The sequence below is a fragment of the Battus philenor genome, unplaced genomic scaffold (assembly GCF_028537555.1).
Source record: "Battus philenor isolate CCGP_79_NKW_IND1 unplaced genomic scaffold, ilBatPhil1.0.hap1 SCAF_27, whole genome shotgun sequence".
Lineage (NCBI taxonomy): Eukaryota > Metazoa > Arthropoda > Insecta > Lepidoptera > Papilionidae > Battus > Battus philenor.
The window spans coordinates 6,114,153-6,137,246 of NW_027181690.1; positions in this window are offsets into that span (position 1 = coordinate 6,114,153).

A 23,094-nucleotide genomic window follows, 5' to 3' on the forward strand; every position below is an offset into this window, starting at 1 on the left:
AATGTATCCCGGCGTGTACCATAAAGAATATTAAATAAAATAAATTAAATGGTATGCAAGTATCTGGATCTTTATCTTGTAAGGTTTCACGGGCATGTCTGTAGCTTAGCGCAAAAAATAAAGAGCGGCACTTAATCGTTGCCTTGATTAGCTTTTTGATACCATGAACAAGCATACGCGTTTACCGTACCGTTAAGAAATGTGCTTTAAGCAACAGACTCCACAAAACCACGAATAGCATTGAAATAGCATTTAGTGTGTACAAGCCCTGTTTACTAGTTGATAACCGGTGTAATTTCATTACGTCAAGATTATGTGCGCATTTCTCGTTACGATCATGTGAATTGAGAGTATTGGAGCGCGACATCACGATGGTAGGAAATGTTTAATCCGATGTACTCTGAGAACGGAACGCTAATCATATCTAGTCTAGCCATAAGTTCTGTCACAAATAAATATCAGATCATTTCTTAAAAAATAATTTTATTTTAAAGTTTTATATGTCATTATGTAGAGTGAAAAAGATATGTTAACTTACTAAACTAGTTATTTAAAGTGTCCACCCTATAGTTTTAACGCACGCTTTTAAACGGTCGGGTCATTCGTCGATGGATTTACGAACGGTTTTCATTGGAAACTTGGTCACTGCTGCCTCCAAAGATTTCTTAAGCGACTCAATATTTTTGTGACGTTTAGAGTAGGCCATGTCCTCTAGCACAAACTACAATTTATACTCCAAAGGTTTAAGTCCGGATTAGCCGAATGCCAATCATCAGCCTTTATGAAATTTGGGCAGTGAACGCCTTATAACTCGGGGCTGAATCCTATGGAATATCTACACTTCATTTTTGAATAAGGTGTTGTTGAGAAGTAAAACTGCCGATTCGATCACAGTATCATGATACAATTTGGCTAAAGTTTTCACTCCTTTTTCGTAAAAATGGAGTTTTGTAACCCCTTGTACACACCCAACCAAACCATGACTTATGCTGGATTATGGCCTCGCTAAACTTGGTTCACTACTTCAGAAGCTTCTTCAGAGCTGCGTGCACACACTCGATCATTTTGTTTGTTGTAGTGCTCCTCGATCGTTAAATTTTTTTCATTGGTAAAGACCCTTTTTTTTTGTTTTTCATCCGCGTATCGAAGTAACAGCTGTTTTGATTTTTTGACTCTTTTTTTGTTTTAGTGCCTGATTTAGAGTATATCCTGTGTATATTAGGTAAGCCCCCAGACGTTAGTATTGTTTGGTAATCAGAGAAAGTGTCGTCGGTGGGATTCTCATTTCTGAGGAAAAATTTTCTGCTTCCTTATGGGAACGAATTCTGCCCTTGACTGCATTAACGGCCTGGTTTGTTCGAATAGATCGCGTATAGCCGGATCACTCACGGTCATCAACAGACATGGTTTCAGTGTACCTTTAGATGGTGCTATAATTAAACATTCGGCTACTCCTTAGCTTTTTCAATATATCAAAAATGTCGGCTGGTTTCTTACATACTTTGTACAGTGCAATTGCTGCAATCTTATTCTCTTTAGTGCTCCACTTCATTACAAAAAATAAATAATTTCTTTAAAAAAAACATGCAATAATGGCGGGACAGAAGTCTTTTTTTATCGTTGAAGCCAATGTTCGAAATTTAAATTAATGTTTTTTTTAAACATATGTAAACAGCTAGTAACAATTTTATGGCTAGACTAGGTAGTTATCCGATTTTGACAAAATATTGTATGAATTCAATGTTAAAACTTCTTTTAAATTTATATATTTGTCGTTTAATATTAATCGCGAAATAAAACTATAAGTTTATTTTAGTTTACAATTGTTCTAATTTAACTACGGTATTGCTTTATGTAATTACCTATCATTGTAAACTATTACTCACTACTGTTGTTTTTCGTATATGAATGAGATTAATAATTACATCCCTTACAAGGTGGACACACGTCTTTATTAAGATCGTCTAAAGACGCAGGATGAAGGCTGCTTTCAATTGGTCCTATTAGAAAACTACAGAGGAGACCCATGTCTAGCAGTGAACGTCTTACGGCTGAAATGATGCTGATGATATTCCTTTTGTTCAATCATGCTTTAGTTTAAGTTTTGTCCTGTTCATTTTTTAGCTAGTGAATACGTGTTTTACAAATGGTGGATTCTGTAATTACGGATACAATTATTAATATTTTATACTGAGTAGTGATTATTTTTCAATAAATATTTAAGTTATTAATATTTTATAATGGCACAATATAAATTAAATTTATCTTTATGTTAATCAATATGTTTGATATTTGTATTAAACGTAGAAATTTTAATTCATAGAATGATAATGTTTGTAACAAGTACACTTGTATGTATACGTATTAAAAATAAGCTTCTCTATCTTGCGTGATTTTTATAAAAGGTGTTAAGAAAACTTGACATGATATCGGAAAAGCTGCAACTTAGCTACTACATTATTAATGAAAACAATGGTTTTAACATAATAGTCTTCGGTGTCGGTTATATGTGCAATTATTTTTTATTTTCACGAAATATATTGTATTGTCGGATTTATAATAGACAATTAAATCGTCCTCAGTAGATAATAACATGAGAAAAGAAAATGATGAATAAATGAATTTAATTTCATTCGTAACGAGAATAATAAAATAATAAGTAAGATGAGATACATGTATATTGACGTAAACAAGAACGGAAAATTGCTATCTTATACTGCAATCTATTAGAAGGAAGGGTAGAGTGCGTCATCGTAGACGACACTATCTACAGATTCTTGTTTTAAAAAGCACCTCGGCGATATTTTCGCAGAATCCCATTGCAGGAAATAATAAAGATACTCGAAAGCGATTTCCTCGCGATAAATTCTGACAACCTTGCATTAAGTCACGATTACTACTTCCAGTGTAAACAATAGTATGTACAATATGCGAGAGATTTTATTCTTCGCACAAGGAAATATCGCATAACATCACTGAAAGTAATTTATATCCGTAAGCTTTAGTGATTCAAATGATTTACAAGGGACAGTCCTATGCTAGATAAAATAGTTAAATATCAGCATGCCTCCTTTATATCCTTCTGTCATTTCTTTATATGGTAATTGTCTAGTATACCAAACAGATGTCACAACGATTCACCACATATGGATTTAAATAATAATAATAGAAATAAATATCATCTTCATAGATAGGCTTCGTCCATAGACTTCCGATAGGATCAGTTGGAAGTGACCTCAGTTTTCCGACTACATTTATATGGTTGTCTGTTCTCCTTATATGTAAATTCCTACGCTTCGCTTACCGATCCGTGATCTCCATGCCAGAATCTGAAGGCTCCAGCGGACATCTGTTTTGCGCGCTATGTAGACTATTTATCGCTACGTAAACTATCAAATCTATTGGGATATGACAGTTACTTTCATTATTCTATGAAATACTTTATTTCTGATTCGATCTCGTAAGGATATCTCGAGCATAAGAAGTATATGAGTAAAAATGAACTTATTAAAAGTAAAAGCGTAGCAGGCGACATTAAAGGTTAAAAACATCGCGTAAAAATAACAATTTGTGGTTTGTAAAAAAAAAAGTGTAAATTTTTAAAAATTAATTCTGATTGCGGATTTTTATGTGCTAAGGCCAGTAACACAATGGGTAGTTATCCGGCAGTTCATACTTACTGAATGTTAAACGATAGTCGTGTGTGAATGACGCAAGGTCTGTTATAATTGGGTTATATGCTGTCGCTAGACGAGGTGTTTGATGACAGTTTACCGGAACTTAGACAACTTGCGGCATTGTTATGCGCTAAGGATACGCATTTATTTTGCAAGCCATGAGTTTGCAATTATTATACATTAATTTAAGCTATCTTAATTACTATATTTCTTAAGAACTATGGTAGTTTTTAAGTACTTGTAACGATTTTATTACAATAATTAGTATAAGTGTATTTGACAAGGATTATGATACAGCAAGGACCGATAAATAGTGGGTAGTAAAATACATTTTGTCACTTTTCGACTACATCTTTTGTCTTCTAATAATACAGAAAAAAATGTATCAAGGCTTAATAATTATAGGCTTAGCAAATATTTCTTAACTTAAAATAAATGTACATAAGGATGACAAATTCCAAACTGAAATATTATGTAATTTTTTTTAATTGTTACAGTATTTAGGGCCAAAATAAATATGTAATGTACTAAAAAGGATAAATTTATACATACATTTAGTTATATAAACATGTAGAGACATTTATTAACATACATTTATAATAAATGTATATAAACAAATGTAATAAATTAATATGACATATTTATAAGTTTTATATGCATGCATAACAGTACTACTTGTTTCAAAATGTAAATAAATAATAAATTATTTCTTTAGGTTATTTTCCCATGACACTGGCGGTTTTGTTTTAAAGTTACTTTATGACGATAAAGCATAGACAAAATATTTAAAATAAATATGGCATCTCTTTGTGTGAGGTCAGATGCGAATTCCAACCAGTACTATTTTTTTCATAAAAATAATAGTGCGAAAAATGTGACAGTGAAAAGTGACAGACATCTGTAATAAATACATAAAATAAAAATAAACACGTCTCGTCTAAATTTCGTTTTCAATAAGTATTTTACGGGTCTGAGTACACGCATATAAATTCAAGTTCCAGTAGATATCCAGTAGAGGTCTAAAAGACCTTCTTTTTTTAGTTTTAAATCTAAATTTTTTTTTATCATGAGTTGATTGAAATGTTGGCTTTGTTGACTTTTTACATGGATGATATAATAATGAATAACATCAAACATATTCCAATTTCATTTAAAGTTAGCAAGTTAAAGTTTGTTTAGTTTATTGCCGCCTATACTCAGCAGATCAGCTTTCCGAGACGATGTTGCTTACCAGTTATAATGTTAATAATTTACGATACAAAAGATATTTTACATGTGAATTGTTGACCAGTTTCAAATAAAGAACTGTTTAAAAAAATTTGGTAGAGCCGTGTACATATCCCTAGGAGTGGTTTTAATTCTCTTTGCTTTTTACGTAAAGTATATTGCAGTAGTTTGGAGAATTTACATTAAATAGCGTTTGTTTTTTTGTTTGATATCTGTTTAGTTTATATAACTGTAACGTAGGATAAAATCTCTATACTTAAATTATGCAAATGTTAATGATATAAATAATGTATTGAATGTATGAGCATTAATATAACGAGTTGGAAATACATTTGTTTGTTTATATTCACGTTAATAATGTAACTGGCGATATGGCTGTGGCGAGAGGAGTCAAGGTGAAGAAAGAACAGCGCGGAAGTGAATATAATGTATTATTTAATAAAATCTTTTATCTTATATTAATATTATAATATATGTTTAGCATAAACATTCCGGATCCGGGGATCGTGAGTTAAATGAACCTCTGAAAGCCTAAACAGCACATTTAAAAGATCGATTATTATTTTACTAATTACAGTCTTAACATAATCATAACAAGTTATCTGAAGTGACAAAGGAATGGGTGATTACTACCCTAGATGGATAGATAATAACTCAATATAATATAGTGTTAGAGAGCAAACATATTATGCTACGCTATTGCGTGATTGTGAGTGAGTGAGTGGAGTGTTGGAATTAAATAGGAAAAGAAAATAGGTAAATATGATAAGTGTAAGCCCGCGCATACGGTTCGAACTGTGATTATTCGCTACCAGCTGCTTGGAGGTTGGAATTACCTTATTTATGCTTATGCTACGTGTAGGTATAAAACTACTATAAAACATGTTTTTGTTTATATTAGCGTTTATTTTTTTTATTTAATGGAATCAGGCATTACCTTGCGGATGTCCATCCTAAGTAAGAAAAGGACCAATACAAAAACAATGCGAATTACACAACTGCCACCGTCAAATCACTCAACACGAGTTTCACCCCTCCACGGGGCATCTTCAGGAGTTATGTTACACTGATTAGTGCCAAACACAGAGTTTGACACTAATTTAACACACACTAACATTTATCAGCGGGCTGGCAGGCGGTGCACTTTGTTGCACGACTACCACTGCATGTGTGGAAGTGGCTAAATATTGGTTCTTTTCTTACTTCATTTTTTTTGTTAGTTATATCAAGTCTTCTTCTGATGCTGTCGTCAAAACCACAGAAACGCTTTTGAAAACCATCTTAGTTTTAACGGCCTTGGTATTGTGCTTTAATAACTTAGTGTTGGATCCTAGAACTTCAGATGAATTGTCATGTAGGCAGAATTAAGTCACGCGCCACAGCAGAGCCTTGTCATACGTTATGCGGGTCAACCTGAATTCTTTGTCCAGTCTAAAGTCTAAGTTTTTGTGGTAAGGAAGAGGTATAGCGATTTACTCTGAGGTCTCCGGTTAATTTGTCTCGTTGATTGACAAGAGGCTTTGTTAATATACAGGTTGATTGGTTATATGTAAAAGAGGTTAATTTATAGCTCATTTGTCAGCGTAAATATTTAAAGATTTTGTGCCTATAACCAGACAACCTATACAGTACACTGATTTTTATTTTATTAAAATTTAGCTATTTTAACGTACAGGGTAATGTTGCGATGGAAGACGGGAATTATATAATATAGCAACAAACTTCAGTCGGTATAGAAAAACTTTCGGAAGTCGGTATCTTCTAAAACCAGGCAGCTGAAAAAGTATTTAACGTGGAGTCCGCATTGAAGACGAGAATATATCATTTACCAGATATAATATATTGTACTAAAGCTCTACTAGAAATGATGTATCACGGAATATCCATCAGGAATGGAGAGATCCGTAGAGAAACAAAATTAAATGATATAGCCCAGCAGATTTGCAAGTTAAAGTGGCAGTATGCAAGCCACATAATGCACAGCTACAAGGCTGAAAAGACTTGTTGTAGTCTCCGGAAGACTATGGATGTAGGCCACTTCTCATCGATCATGTTGGAAATGTAGTAAGGCCTATGTCCAGTAGAGGATGTCCCATGGCCGAAATGATAATTGTTAGTACAACATTTCTGGTCGAATTATATATAATTCTTTATTAATTTGTAATAAAAACTGTTGATCGAAGCTTCTGGAACTGAAACTGAAACTGCTTTTTGTACTATACACATAGTATTATATTAGCAATAAATTAGTATACTTTTTTTATTAGTTTTGCGTACATAAGTAACAAAGAAGCTATCGTAAATTGACGCAAAAAGCTCATTATTAAACAAACCAATAATAAATTACAAGGATCCTTAGCAGTGATGTCGCTTGATTATTTTAATTTCATTTAGACCATATTTGATAAAGTGTTTATGCATAAATGTGTAATGTTAAACTTTATTAAAAGATTATTGTGGAGTTTCTTCTTGCTTCTTTTCCACAACTATAACACCTTGCGAAGCAGAGTAGAGTAAAAAAAATAAAAAAAATAATAAGTTGACGATCAATAAGAGTTTTGATAAAAGTTCCAATGATGAATAAATTATTTTTATCATATCTTATCAATTCCATAAATTTCAGCTAACTATAAATAAGCTTATTAGCGAGAATTATAAAAAAACAATTGAAAATATAGATTTTATTGTCATTTCCAGGTGGAATTTCCTGATGTTTTTTTTGTTACACGGTATCCAAATTAATTAAATATGAAAATAATTACTGGTAAACATTCAAAGTGGTATTAAACAACGTGTATTAAAACTAAGGAGACAAAGCATACATAAATAATCAGGCATTAACAAAGATTTATAAAATAAAAAAATATTTAAATATAACAATACTTTGAAAGGGAACAAAATTATTCAAAAAAAAACAATTGATTAATAACTATTCTTTAAAATTTACGCTCTGTTATCTTTCATAACGATTTGTTCATTTTTTAATAATGAATTACTGAACATCGTTCTTATGCGAGATAGCTATGTTCATAGAATTCATACGTTTGGTGTTGTGGTTTATTTGATTATATATAATTATATAGTCAAACACTCGAACTCTGCACGCCCCACATAATCTAATACATAAAACTTATCATCGTTATCTAGTTATCTCTGTCGATTTTGAACTGCCACAAATTAAAGGTCTGTTGCATTTGGATTAAATAAAAATAGTTTCACATATTTCAGAGTGATCACTTTATCAGATGATTGGAAGTAGGTGTAAAAGATATTACGCTTTTTGCTGAATGATCTCTACAGTCATATATTTAAAACTTTTAGCCCTATGACCAAACAGGCTGTATACGGTTTAATAGAATCTGAGTAAAACAGTTTTTCTTTACATAGAATTGTCCCTATTTAAATATCTTATTGAGTTTCACATTATTTTTAAATTACATATTCTGCAGTTCTGCGTATTGGCTATAAGCACATAAAAGCTTTATCTTGTTATAAACTTATCAATAGACTACGTTGTTAAATTGTGTATTGAAAAGACAAAAAAATTCCATTTTCAAATAATTTTTGATGACTATTTAGAAACTTAATGGAATCTAAATCAAAAAATCGTGCTGTTTCGATTTAGATAAATTATTTTAAATATATTATAAATGGTCACTTTGAATAAATATAAAAGTGATGTTATGAATAACAATCAATCGAAGAGACAGTCAATATTTAGAATGATTCAACGTAACGGTGCTGTTTCTGTACCTAGACATTGTGAGCGGTGATTAAATAGTTGTTTACCATTATTGATGCGCTAAGATCTGTAGGTACGAATTCTAAATATATAGAAGTCAATAGTGGAAAACTTATAGCTTCGGCGTTTGTGTAAAAAAATAAATAAATAAACAGTAACTAGTAGAGCTCTTTTGCAGTAGTAATCTAGATAGGTGTTTGCAGTGGCTACTTATGTCGCTGAATAGGGACGGTACGATTATTCATTCCTAGTATTAGATAAATTAGAGGCGTGCTTCTTGTATAATATTTGTTTTATTGACCTACCAACCATCATATTCATGATAGACGCCTTATGCAAGACTGAACCTCCCCGGAGATTATTATAATGTCTATCTTGTGCTGCCAGTATTCAGTGACTTCCCACGACTTTGACAATACCATATTAAAATGTAACTACACTATTAATAAGATTTTTTGTTGGAAAAAGCTAATGAAATTAGTATCTCAAGATGGCGCGTCGAGCAATACTAGCCCAGCGGTAGAAGACTGAGACTAGCGATCGCAGGTTGCGAGTTCGATTGCCAGGAGACTGTACCTTATGTATAATTCACACTGTGTATTAATTATGAAGATTTGCTAATGCTCATTAACAAGTTTCTAAAAGATGGGCAGCAGAGTTCTCTGCGATTCATAATACAATAATGCGATCGCTAAACCACCTGCCTAGCTTGGCGACTGTAACCCCCATAGATACCTTTGGAAGAGATCTAGGCTTTGTAGTGCGTCTATAAGCTGAAACGACGATTTATAAGCAAACCTGTCGTGTAATTATTTCTTGCTTTACGTCATCAGCTGTGTTTAAGTTTATGATATAAGTTTTTTTATGACGTAATTAAATGAAAAAACTGTTCTCAGATCAGAATCACAATGAGTTTGGGATCTTCACTAGAAGACATTTGACATTTTGACATTGACAAAGCTGTATTTTAATTTTAGGGTACACCATTATACGAGTTTTGTAGGTGATATTGGGAAACCACTCGTGTACGTAATTATTCTTTATCCACCGTCAAAGGGGATAAAAATCAATTGTGATGAATCTGTTATGTATTACAAAGACTTTACAATGATGATGAAAATGATAGTATCTCTCTGACTATATGACATCTTTTAAATTCAAATAGGCGTTGGATTTTTAATTCGAATGAGTAATTATAAATTATCTTCAAAAAGCTTTGACGACGGTAGTGGCTATTATATCCTCAAAATACAGCTTTTTCTCTCCAATGTATAAAAGGGAGGTCAAATTTGATTTTAATTTAAATCAAATTCGGTTCTTCTGGCATTACTCACAAGACGTACACGAGTGATAACTATGTAACATAGTAGAAAATCAAATCCGAAATGCTATCTATTTGTGGCGTGTGTTGAGCTTATTTAATACTTTTTAAGTCTGATTACATGATAGTATAAAGTAGGATTTAATCTTCTAATGATTCGTATAAGAAATTATAGATAGCAGTATTAAAAAACAGGTTCAAGTCTTGATGCTTTGTACATATGATATGTACATAAAGAAATCTTATGTCATGAGCTTACTCTCTAAAATAACTGTGCATTTTTTAATATATATTCATAATACTGACAATGACGGTTATAGACAGTTATGAAAACTCAAGTTATAACTCACATGAGCCGTCTCAAGCGTGTCTAAAGTTAAATATGAGTACATGCAGTAACAAGCATGAAGTCGTGCGTCAAAATGATTGTTTGCATGTCCTCTTGTAGTGACGTAATGGTTGACCAGACCCCGTTAATAGGCAGTAATGTATTCGTGAGGAATAGAAGATAACCCGTTAGTCATACCAGTGCCTACTAAGTTATTGTTGTGCCGTCTAAGTCATTGACTCTTTTTATATACATAACTAAATAAAAGCATTAGTATACTTTAATCAGCTTATTTTAAATAAATTTATTTAAAATAAATTATTTACAGCTTAAATTAGCAATTTTATTTTTATTGAAATTTTTACCGTTTATAATCAAAAGTAAAAAAGGCATCTTGTTTTCAAGTAAAATATTAAATGTAACATAATTAAATGCGTACTAATATAACGTCATATCACTTAAAACTGTGAATCTAGACCAAAATAAAAAGCCTTGTACTTTGATATGTGCAAAACAACGGCTAATTTTTTCATTTATATTTTTGTTTCCTTACAGAACACAATGGAAATGACTGATTGAAAAAACTCTTTTCCTTCAAAAACATGACGCCAAGTCAAACGCAAACTAAAAAGACGCGTTTTAGAAAATATTTCGCAAAATTATGAACATTAGGTGTAACTTTATGTAAACAAATATTTTATGTTCAGAGAAATTTAACGGAATTTTTTTCAAGCTAATATGTAATGCATTATTAGCTTTAAAAAATTGGGGTATATGGGGACACAGGCCAGGTGAGGCTATGGAGACTATGTGGGACTTTATTCATCACATTAGATAATAACGAATAGGTGGATGTCACATATCTGTCACTTATTTGCCTTTTCGACCATGTATTTAAACTACATAACAAAAAAAAGAAGTGTTCAGAATTGACTTCATGACTTATGATTGGAATTCAGCTCTACCAAGCTACCTCGCTCATCTTGTTTTAATAAGAAGATCTTTCATTCTTACTGATCAAATTTTTACTTAATATTTTATTATTATTTTTTAGATTAAAAACTATCGTACTAAATATAACCAAGAAACAACGATAAAAATGAATTGCGTAAAAAATAGCCAAAATCATTTAATTCGGTACGTTTAAATATTCCAAACTGGGTCATTACTTACGTACCGATTATAGTCACGCCAACACAAACCGTGAACAAGTCGTTAAGCACGTAAAATGTTACGTGCTCAAACACTACCAGTCCGTAGAATTCTGATAATAGGTTCACTCCTGAACAACTAATTTCTCCAAAGATTAAACGAAGAAATGGATCATAAACTGACGAGACTAGAAGCAAACAAAATGTTAATTGAATAAAAGTTGAAGCTTTATAAAAACTACTTATTTTGTAAATTCAAAACGTATTTAAATAAATATGAATTGCCTAATCTGCTGCTAAAAACAAAACTTAAGAGCAGCGTAACGAATTCAATATTTTTTCATAATTTCAGTACCGCCCAAGAAGGTCTTCAAGAAAGGATTAATAAATAAATAGCTAAAAGAATTTTATTTAACGTTAATCGAATTAAAAAAACAAATAGTCTAAAAATGTGACCTTTGTCGTCATTTTATCCCATAGACGCCCATTGCAAAGCATAGGTCTCACCCCAAAGATATCTTTGGGGAGACACACCATAATCGCTAAGCTAGGCAGGTGGATTGGCGATTGCAGTGTGGTATTATGGTACGCAAGGGACGCTGCTGCTCATTCTCTGTAAACTCGTTTGTGATCAGTGTTAATCCTATATAATTAATGCACAAAGGCTGTAGGATCAAATATATATATATATATATATTACTTGAGTGGGCAGTTTTAAGCGTAAATGAAAGAGATATTATTTTAATTAAAAAGTATATACGTTTGCTATGCTCATAACTAATTGCGTATTAACAGCAAGTGCCGTCTATTTTCTCTAAAGTGGGCTACATGCCCGTTATCCTTTATCCCGTTTAAAAAAGATCATCGTATGCACATTCATTTTACGAAATGATTAATCAGTCTCCCACAACGGTAATAAAAAGATCTGCGGGTGGTATCATGATATATTGAGAGCGGAGAAACAATTTCTTCCGCGATTACTTTGGCAATCAATTATGGTTTACTGTTGTCCTTAAGTTTGAACGTTAAACAACTTACATTATTTCTCCTATCTATCTCTATCTCTTCCTCTTTTTTTAACTTAAATAATAGAACTGTAATATTAAGTTGCTGCTTATTAGCGTGTTCTTAGGATTTTTATTTCATTCATTTCTTGTTAAAACCTTTTACGGTATTTTTTTACTTTTCTTGCTAAAATTAATGTAACGATGTTAATAACAGAATTCAGAAGAGTTACGAATTAAATATATTATAATTAAAAATGAGGATATCCTTAGAAGAATTAAGGGCCGACGTGAGTCGACGAATAACTTGTCTGAAATGGCAGTGGGTGGAGTATATCGCTCGTGCAACTGATGGCAGTTGGGGCTGAAAGGTTTTCGAATGGCGAGCCGGCATACGCGGTGTAGATAGGCCCCTCACTAATAACCGGATCGGATCGATGATATAATTAAATAAGAAAGGGACTAATATATAGCTACTTCCGAAGTGCACCACCAGCCAGCCCGCTGATAAATGCTTGCATATTATTGCACGACTACTGCTGCATTAGTAGCTGCGGAAGTTGCTGTATATTAGTCTCTTTCTTACTTAAGATGGTCTTTCGCAAAGTAACGCCTGAATCTATTAGATATAGTTAAAGTTGCGGAAAGTCGCTAGAAGTCAGCGCGCAACAACGATCATCGTGATAATCTTTGGGGGAAGCCTGTTATCTTGCAGTGAGCCTTCGTCGACTGAAAAGAAGTACAAAAAGAAATGCTTTTTTAAACAAATTACTACTTTGTTATTAGATTATACCGAATAATTTATAATAGTATAATACTTATTAGATATTCTTAAGTTTTATTCAACAAAAGTTTAAGACAATTGTATTTCTTTCAGTGTTTAGCGGATTTTTAAAATATGGAACAAGTAAAATAAACAAATTAATTTTTGCAATCTGTTTCACGAGAAATCTTTCTTGCGTCATGTTTTCCTGCTAGCGTTTCCATGTAAAATGGCCCATTGAGAAGCGCCACAAGAGAGTCTATATTTGAATAAACGGTATATTGTATAAGATACCGTCATATTTTCTGGAATTACCTGGAACTTCGAAGGATGATATATATTTATTGTTAGTTTTAGTACAGGTTAAATATAAAAACAGTGTATTAATCCTTTTTTAGCTTGTGGATATTTTTTTTTTGTAAAATGGCATATTTGTTATGTAATAAATAACTGGAATAGATTGCATTCAATGATGAATGAACGGGAAATTTTATTATTATAACTCCATTGAATATATTAATAAAATGGTTTATTTCAAATTTGAACTACTTTGCATTCTCGCCAGCCAATAGAGGCCCGCTACAAATACTACGACATAAAAGATTTTTATAAGAAAATTTGTAAAAGTGATCACAAAAAAGAATTTTGGTGTGGGCCTGTTTCTTATAAGGTGACTATAAAACTTACAAAGCTTAATTATAAGTTGTAGTTCGTGCTTATAGATGAACTCAATTCGATTCTAGGTTTTTTTTTAAATGGGGTTTTTTTATTATTTTCTTTATTGGCATACACGGATAATACAGTTATAGCGCAGCGGTAGAGGACTAAGACTTGCGTTCGTAGGTCGCGGGCTCGATTCCTGGGATACAATGTTATATAAATCACACTTTGCGCATCAATTATATAGAATTGCCACTGCTCACAAACAAATTTTCATAAGATAGGAAGCAGCGTCCTTTACGTACTATACTGCTTTTGCCAACCCGCCTGCCAAGCGTTCCGATTATGGTACATCCTCCCTTTGACATCTTTGGGGTAGGCGTATGCTTTACACTGGGCGTCTATCAGCTGAAACGAATGACGACGAACTTTTCACAAATTGCACTCGTAATTTGGAACGTAACAAATAACAACGTAAATTACCGCTAATTATTAAATGTATCCCAGCACTACGTATTAGGTTTTATTAAATTTAATTAATATCACGAGAGAGAACTTTAAGCACCTAATTAAATTTAGTAAGACTTAAATCATGACGCAGTGATACCTTTTGCTTTACTTTGTAACATTTATTAACAACTTTAAATCGTGAATCCCGCCGCGATTGTTTGCGGGTGTATATTATTTACATCTGGTTACAAGAAAAAACTGCGGTAGGTCGGTAACGTGAACTAATTTCTTATAATTTATACTTTTATTCTCTTTTAACCAAATTTAACACTCTTAGCGTCATACGCCTTAGTAAACGTTTTAAAAAAATACATTTTTTTTTTGTTCGAAATTGTTTAAAACTAATAATAACCATATATTGTTTTTCACCCTTCTTTTTCATCCTTTTTTCGTGGATTTTTATCCAAGAAAATTTAACATCGACTTTGAAATTAATTTCATTTAGATACACGTGACCTGGCTAGGGTTTTTATTTTTGTGTAATAAATTACACATCTTTAAAAAAAAAAGAAACCGTGTTCCTGAAGGATGCATATACTTTTGAATACACTGCGTGACAAAAAGATACCCATGGCGCCTAAGACATTAAAATAATCGGATAAATTTTAGGATATTAAATTATTCTAGTTTAGCAATAATTGTTGAGATGAAGTTAAATGGTTTGACACTGAACACAACAAATTAACTTCAACAATCATAATTTAAAAAAAATGGCTAAGAGCATTTCCTTCGCCTCTAATGTGGGATATTGTGAAGCATTTCTTAATTTTTCGTATTTATGTACTACCTTTCCACAAAAATATTCATAAATGTATATATATATATATATATATTTATTTATACACAAGTTTAAGTGTATATATGTATATGTTTTTTTTTTTTTATAAAGGTTTAAAAATACTTTTACGTATCATAGGGCCTGATGTTGGTGCCCCGTATGTCGGACTCGATCTAGATCAATACCGACTAAAAACAATCCTCTCTCTTCGGTATCCCTGGTCCCCACGGCATGGCCGTTAGGCATTACTTCGCGGGGGGGATTTAGCCGCAGCTTTCTCTGATAAAGTGGCTGTTCAGGCCAACTTCCTCCGCTCATATATATGTATATGTAAGTATTCTTGTATGTATGTATGTATGTTTCTATAGTAAAGTATGTACGTACACCCTAAACTGGCCTCTCCTTTATGTATTTCATCGCCATCCAAAGAATGTTTGGTAGAGATCAACTCGAGCGAAAAGATCGTCTTTTGTACCACATAATTTGTTCTTTTTTGTTTACAAAAAGGTATTAATAAATAAACAAAAAAAAATCGGAAGAGGCTGGACGCAGGCTACTTCTTACCGATCACATTGGAATTCTATAACGGAGGTCTATGTCCAGGGGATGTCTTACAGCTAAAACGGTGATAATGGTGATGACAATAAACTCATATAAAAACCGTAAGAGATGTGTAGCAATTACAATAATGTTTTAGCCGCAGTATTAAAATTCAAGTAAGAGTTCAAAATTCGAATTCTATTAACTATGTACAGTCACGTGACAAGCGAATGCTCATTCAGTTTAAATTAAAATTTAATAAATCTTTATTCAGCTAAGGATGGATTTAATTTATTTTTGGCGTTATGATGGGGTTACCACCTGTTAGAATAAACAATGATACGGGATTATGAAAAATAAGCGAAAGAATATGAACGGAATTATTCTCAGAGAATATGAAATTTTATATTGTTAACGTTGCAATGGCCTGAAGGCGAAAAATCGTTCAAAAGACGTTCTTTGAAGTCATTTACAGTTTAATAACCTTAGCGCGCAATTGTTCTTTGACATTTTTTCTCCTTCATCTTTACAGCCAATGTATGCCCACTGCAAGGTATAAGCTTTCCCTAACGATCGCTACGGTGACCGGCCTTGTGCCGTTGGCATCCAGCGATTTCCCGCGACCTTCACTATGTCGCCGGTCTACCAAGTGGAGGGCCTAGTCAAGCTGCATTGTCGCCACTTGAGAGCTATTCAGCCCCAAGGGCCATCGGTTGCACGCTCGTCTAGTGTCAGTGCCCCCCCCCCCCCAAAGTCAGCAACTCTTTGAGCTCCTTATTTCTTATTCGATCTTTGTCATTTTTTATCTCTAGCAAAAGCTTCCTGAACATTATCTGAGATTCTATTGTAAAACCGTATGCAAAAAACTTTCTCTTACAGAATGTAATATAACCAAGCCGAAACTGCTGACTCTATTTAAAACTTCTAAAGTTTTTTGATAAATGCCTTCAGCGTTTTGTCGTTTAAACTCGTATGAAATTATAACTGTTTTTGAGATAGACAAAAACAGAATATTTACTTGGAGATCTATGTGAACGTGTGATAGTGTATTTTTTAGCCAAGTAATATAGTTTTATTTGTTAATTTCAATATAAAGATAATAATAGTTAAATGACGTTGTACACGCGTGCGTGCGAAAGTGAAAATGAGATACACTAGTGTGCGTATTAACCAGACGAATCACTAATCCGAGCTATTAGCAAGTCTATTGTCTTCGGCGTTTGCCGCTTAGCAGTTACGGTGTCAATTATCACCGCGCCGCGAACACGGATCGCGGATTATCCCATTCATGTAAATTATCTAACGTTTCGTAACAATCCATTGACTTCTTCTTTTGTTAAGACTTTTTTTTGTTACCGCTGCATTAAGTCTACTGTATAGTATAATTGTAATAGAACAACTAATTCTGTTTTGGTTGCAGAGAGAGAGATTTATGATATGGTGAATATTTTTTTGGGCCTCCTAGGCAAACTCACAGCCTCTCTCTCAACCCACGGAGAAGGCTACTTATGATCTTATATTTCTGGGGACGAAGTTTTTTTTCTAATGGAGAATTCCTACATTGAACACCCTTCTTCTACTGGGACATCACAGAGTTTTACCGAACTCTCGCTGGCTCATACCCGCTTTCCTCCTTGGGTTATTGTAATTATTAACTAAGCAAGCGAACTACTAACAGGTTTTTTATACCCGTTTCTCCATTTTTGTGAAGGACAAGGCCCTTTTTTATCTGATTAATTTTTTTTCACTGTCGTTTTCATTTTCGTTCTCTACTATCATTCTTCACATAATCTATCGTTCCATTCTTCACTTCACAATTTATTCTATCTTTCTCTTTCATTCTAATTCTCATTCATACATCGCCTTCTCATTTCTCTATTTTACAATTTTGTTTACATTATTTCACATTTTTAATACAGTTTTTTGCTTACTCTATTACACTGTTTTACTTGTATATTATTGTAACATATTTAACTATTACTTTAGAAAAACTGAGAAACGATTCCCTACTTTTGGTATCTTCTAACATAGAGGCGATGTTTTCCTTCTTTATTTTTACGCCCAACCGGCATTCGTAGTCGACCCGAAGTCCTCCGAATGCGGGACAGTGGGCTATCAGGTGGACCACGGTCTGGTCCAACTAATACTAGGTTAAGGAGCTACTGAGTAGTAAGTTATGTTTGGGATGTCTATACGAGATCAAATTAGGAGATCCTGACATTGACCTGCAGATCGGCAAGTTGAAGTGACAGTGGGCAAGCTACTTAGTGTGCAGAACAGATAGCTGTTGTGATCTTAAGCGGAGACCATATGCCCATGGTGCAGTGATAGAGGACCTCGTTATATCGAGCGATGGAGGTTTGGCTGAGATGTATATTTAGTTTTAAAGTCATTTTCGAAATAAATTTCTTTTTAAAATATTATTAGTGGAAGTGCCTAATTAATCAATCAATTAGTTGTGTAAAACTTTGTATAAATATGTTTAATATCATTAAATTGCTAATTGAAAATTGTATTCAGATTTTGTAAGTAAATGGTTATACATGAAGGGCATTCCATTAGGTTAGTAACACATTCTCATGTAACTCGCACTACAGTGATGGAAAGTGTTTTGTAACACAATATCTTGCGAAAACCATAACGACTGTGTTACCTTGAAATATGAGATAGTAAGCTCGGTATGTTTAATGGTTATGGCGCGTTTAAAGCAGATCATGTATAGGCTCTGCGGAGTTATCTAAATAGACGGTATATCTAAGTAAATAACTATTGATAACTTTATCAATTTATATTTTTATTTGTTTATGTTACTATAGACATTAGAGTTTATTTGCTAAGAATTAACAATCAAATCGTGACCAATAAAAAAAGAGAAGTTAAAAAAATTGTCAGATTTTCAAAAATTTTGAATATATAAAAATATTAAACTTCGTATTCTTAGTTTAAGTTTACTTACTTTATTGATAGAATCTTTTAATTAACGAATTCATTTCTTTTCTAATTGTAACTAGTTCCTAGACTTTCCATAAACATTTAAAAAAAGAATTGTTACTTTAAGCACCTCATTTGTAAAGAGTTTTGTTTAAGAATTCGCGATGCGCGAGGTATTTCTGAGAGAGAGCTTAAACTGGTGAAGAACTAATTTATAGTAAAGCCTACTCCGATGATACTACGCTAGTATGAGAAAGTGATCATGTTGTTTTATTTTATCGTTATTATTTCAGCCGTGGGAAAATCAAAACTAGATAGAAGCTCCCACTTGTTTCCAATTAGACTTAATTAAAGCGGTTTGCACTCAACGTTTTTCAATGACATTAACAATGTCCACCTTGTGGTTGTGGATTTTCTGCATCGCGCTTGCCGGTCTGTGGTCTTAACCCTGGATCCTTAAGGCATCGGCGCGATTCTGTGCGCTATGTAGTCTGCCCATTGCCACTTAAACGCCTATCCGTTGTCGTGCATCGGTTACTTATGATTTTCTTGTGTTTGGATTTTCTTATTCTTTATTCATCCTCTCATAGTAATTCAGAAGAAAAAATTGTCTCCAAGGCTTGGTGTTAGACTGTGAGCTTACTTGCTGTAATTTTACCAAAACGCATTTTTTTCTTAGATAAGCAAAGTAAGAGTAAACGCGGTAGGAATTATTCATGACTAAAAAAAACTTCGCCACTAGAAATGTATAATGTTTTAGGTCCTAGTAGATATAACAGACATGTTGAAGAGTTTCTATGTTCTCAATATAGTGATAATTTCGCCTCGTTCAACGCAAGGTTGCGGGCACAGAGCGCTCGGTTCTTCAGCGTTGCCTTGACACACACAAACGTCGGTTAAACAATTACAATTTCCGTTGAATTGTTCGACGGTGCGTTACTAACATCATTTTAGGTGCATTACGATAATAAATTTGATTAAACATATTATTCTCGATTTAATTAATAAATCTCCTTTAATTTTAATATATTCTTATGAAAAGGCTCAAGCTCACCTTGAGAGCGATGAAGAGGGCTATGCTGGAGTTTCGATAAGAGATCGAATCAAAAATAAGGAGATCCTCAAAAGAACTAAGTTTACGGACTAAGGTCGAAGAATTGCTCGTTGCAGGCGACAGCCGTTGGGGACAAAAGTTTCTCGAGAGGCAATCACGTGACGGTAGAGGCGATGTGGGCAGGTCCTTCACTAGGTGGAACAACGACATAATTAAAATCGCAGGGAGTCGCTGGGTGTACACAGCGCAAAACAGGTCATCATGGCGAAGCCTTGCAGTGGGCGTCTATTGGTGAAATCTATCAGTCATGTAGATATCCCACTTATACAATTATTCTCTAACATGCACAAAATACACTGATACAACTCCCGTAATCTTTATTAGGCTATTTGTACTTTTTCTCGCTAAATATATTTAGTAATTTACATGTTGCGATCTATTATTATTGCTGATAAATAATACTTTGCAGTTCATAACAAAAGCTAGTTCTTACAATGGGCACGGGAGTTTATAATTTATTTTCTATCTACTGTTACGTGATGGTAGTCAGGACAATGTATAAATTAATTTTATTTTATTTTGTAGAAATATATGTATATATATCAAATATATGTATATATGTGAATATATATCAAAAAGGATAATAGATAATAAATAAATATAATATTATGATTCAATAATATTATGATAAATGTAAATTAAAAGTTAATAAACAGAATAATTAAATTAATCTGTAAAGAAGATTGAAACTGAGCTGGAACAGTTGCTTTTATCGGATAAAAAAAAAAAAAAAATATATATATATATATATATAAATACATATATATATATAAATATATATATATATATATATATATAATATATGTATACATATATATGTATATATACATGTTTGTGTATCTTAACTCTCTTTGGTTTATTACGTATACATTATTTTATGTTATTCGGTATAGTTTTGTTATTTTCTACTTTCTACCGTGTCCAGCACAAATGCTTTGCTGTTTAGCCGTCTAGGAAGTGACATGCATCTGGCGTCTTTCAATGTCCGTAACGAAGTAGTCTGTCCTTCGACTTATTACGATGCGCTTGCCGATCGGAGGTTTCTCCTCTCCAACCTAATGACCGTTAGACAGAAAAAATACTTATCATTTATAATCAATAAATTATTATTTAAAATTATATTTAATGATGTAATTTAAAAAAAAAAGGATTAATTTGTTTTCCTTTGTACAACTTTGAGTAACGGATCTCGTTGATGTCTTTTGTACGAACCGTTTTATAGGGACGTAATAAATGATATTTAAAACCGGCTAACATAAAACATAATTGATTAAGTTATCGCTTTGATTATTAATATAATGTATGTTAATATTACATAATCATTGATATATCATCAGGTTGCTACGGACTCATTTTTGTAATATTATTCAAAATATCTGGAAAGATCGACTTTTGTTTTAATTAAAAATAATCAGCTTTATATGTTTCGTACTAATTTATGGCCAATATTATTAAAATATTAAATATATTTCAGGACCAGTACGAACACAGATTATTTTTAAATAAAATACAAATAATTTATATTACATATCTGATCTAATCTAATGAAAATAATTTTTGGCGTTACATATTTTTGAGGTATTTATTAAAGAAATTGAGCCGACAATTGGTAATTTTTTTGAAATAAACCGTGTAACATTGATTTAATAAAATCATCCTAAATGTTCGTTACTAAGAAATTGTCAGAAGCAGCGTCGTATGTAACCATCTCCTCACTCGATTTTTTGTTGTACTTTATCAAATAAATTAATAATGTTTAGTCTAGAATCATATGCCGAAATGGGACCGCTTTATTCTTTTAAATAACTTAAAGCAAGAAAGATAACTAATCTATTGGTGATTTATTTTATAATTCATCAATAAGTGTTGCGATTTTAACATTATCATATTTTTTTTTCATGTTGAAAAAAGTGCATCGAAAATTAAATTAGTCCATGAAATCGGAAATTTTTTAATCTTTACTAGTGTAGATTCATCACTATTTAAATTCGCTGCATGGATAAATATGTTAATTAAATAATATCCTTGTTAAATCCTTTTACTGTTAGCATTATTCTCGTCATATGTCAATTAAAAATATGATTTTAGTGATATCTGTTAGTGACAGTAATTAATATGAAAGTGTTATAATAAATATAGCTCGATGTTTTAGGTATCTTTAGTTAAATCGAATATATATATATGTAGGTATGGAAATGAAAATTCTTTTTTTACCGTAACAGCTAAACGTTATACTTTTAAAGCCTCTAGACTTCTATATCGCTGATTATTTGTTGAATACGATATATAAGTTACATACCTTCGTGCAAAGTTATAATTCTCATTGTTGCCTAAACGGCTGTCACTGATAGATAATATCCGTTTAGCATTCCAACACAAGGACGCCTGAATTATTTGGACTTTGACTTGGTTGATTGTTTTTTTAAGGACGGTGAAGCGTTTGATTTGTACCGGGTTTAATTTTATTATAGGTGGCGCTACATACAATCAGTAAATATGTGTTTTGAGTAGCAGAGTAATGTTCGGTTCATTGCTCGTTATAGGAACTGGATAATTTTTAGTAGTTCTAGGTCGATATGCAGATTTTCATTGCGTACATATCATGACGCGCCCATGACTACGGATTAAACTGTTTTCTATGAATGACGAGTGGTTTACCACGCGCAATAACGCTTGCGTATGTGAGGATGGGTCTGATTACAGCTTTACAGAGCGTCATGACAGCTACATAACGAGTTTAATTCACCCATGGTACTAAATCATCCACGAGTGTGACCAAAACTGACAGATTAAATCCGATTTTCCCTTTCATGAACCATCGTCCTAGGATAGTTTTTTTTTTATGACACCTGCTATTGGGGGTTTCTCGTACCCCTATTTGTTGTGGGATAGGGACTTTTTTAACATTTATTTATTCACATTGTCTTTTATTTTCTCTCTCTTCTTTCGTTCTTCACATTCTCTTTCAGTCTATTATCTCTCTTTCATGCTACAGTTCTTCTATCTTTCTCTTTTGTCCTAGGATAGTGGCTACAGTCTGGGGCGCTTTGTAATGGTGTCAGAAGTGGCGCTAGGAGTGTAAATGGAGGTATGGAGGTCTGCGAATAGGGTGAACTTTACATCCAGGAAACGTGAGTGGTTATTGGTGGAGAGGGTGAATAGCTCCGGTCCGAGGATTTATTTTTTGGGTATGTCCGCTTGTACCGGACGTGGTCAATAGCAGACTCACCCGACGCGATACTGAAGCAATCTATTCGCTTAGAAAGTCTCATATTATACATACGAAACGATCTGCCATACCGGCGTCGTATAACTTGTAACGGACTCCGTTATGCCAGATTTTGCCAA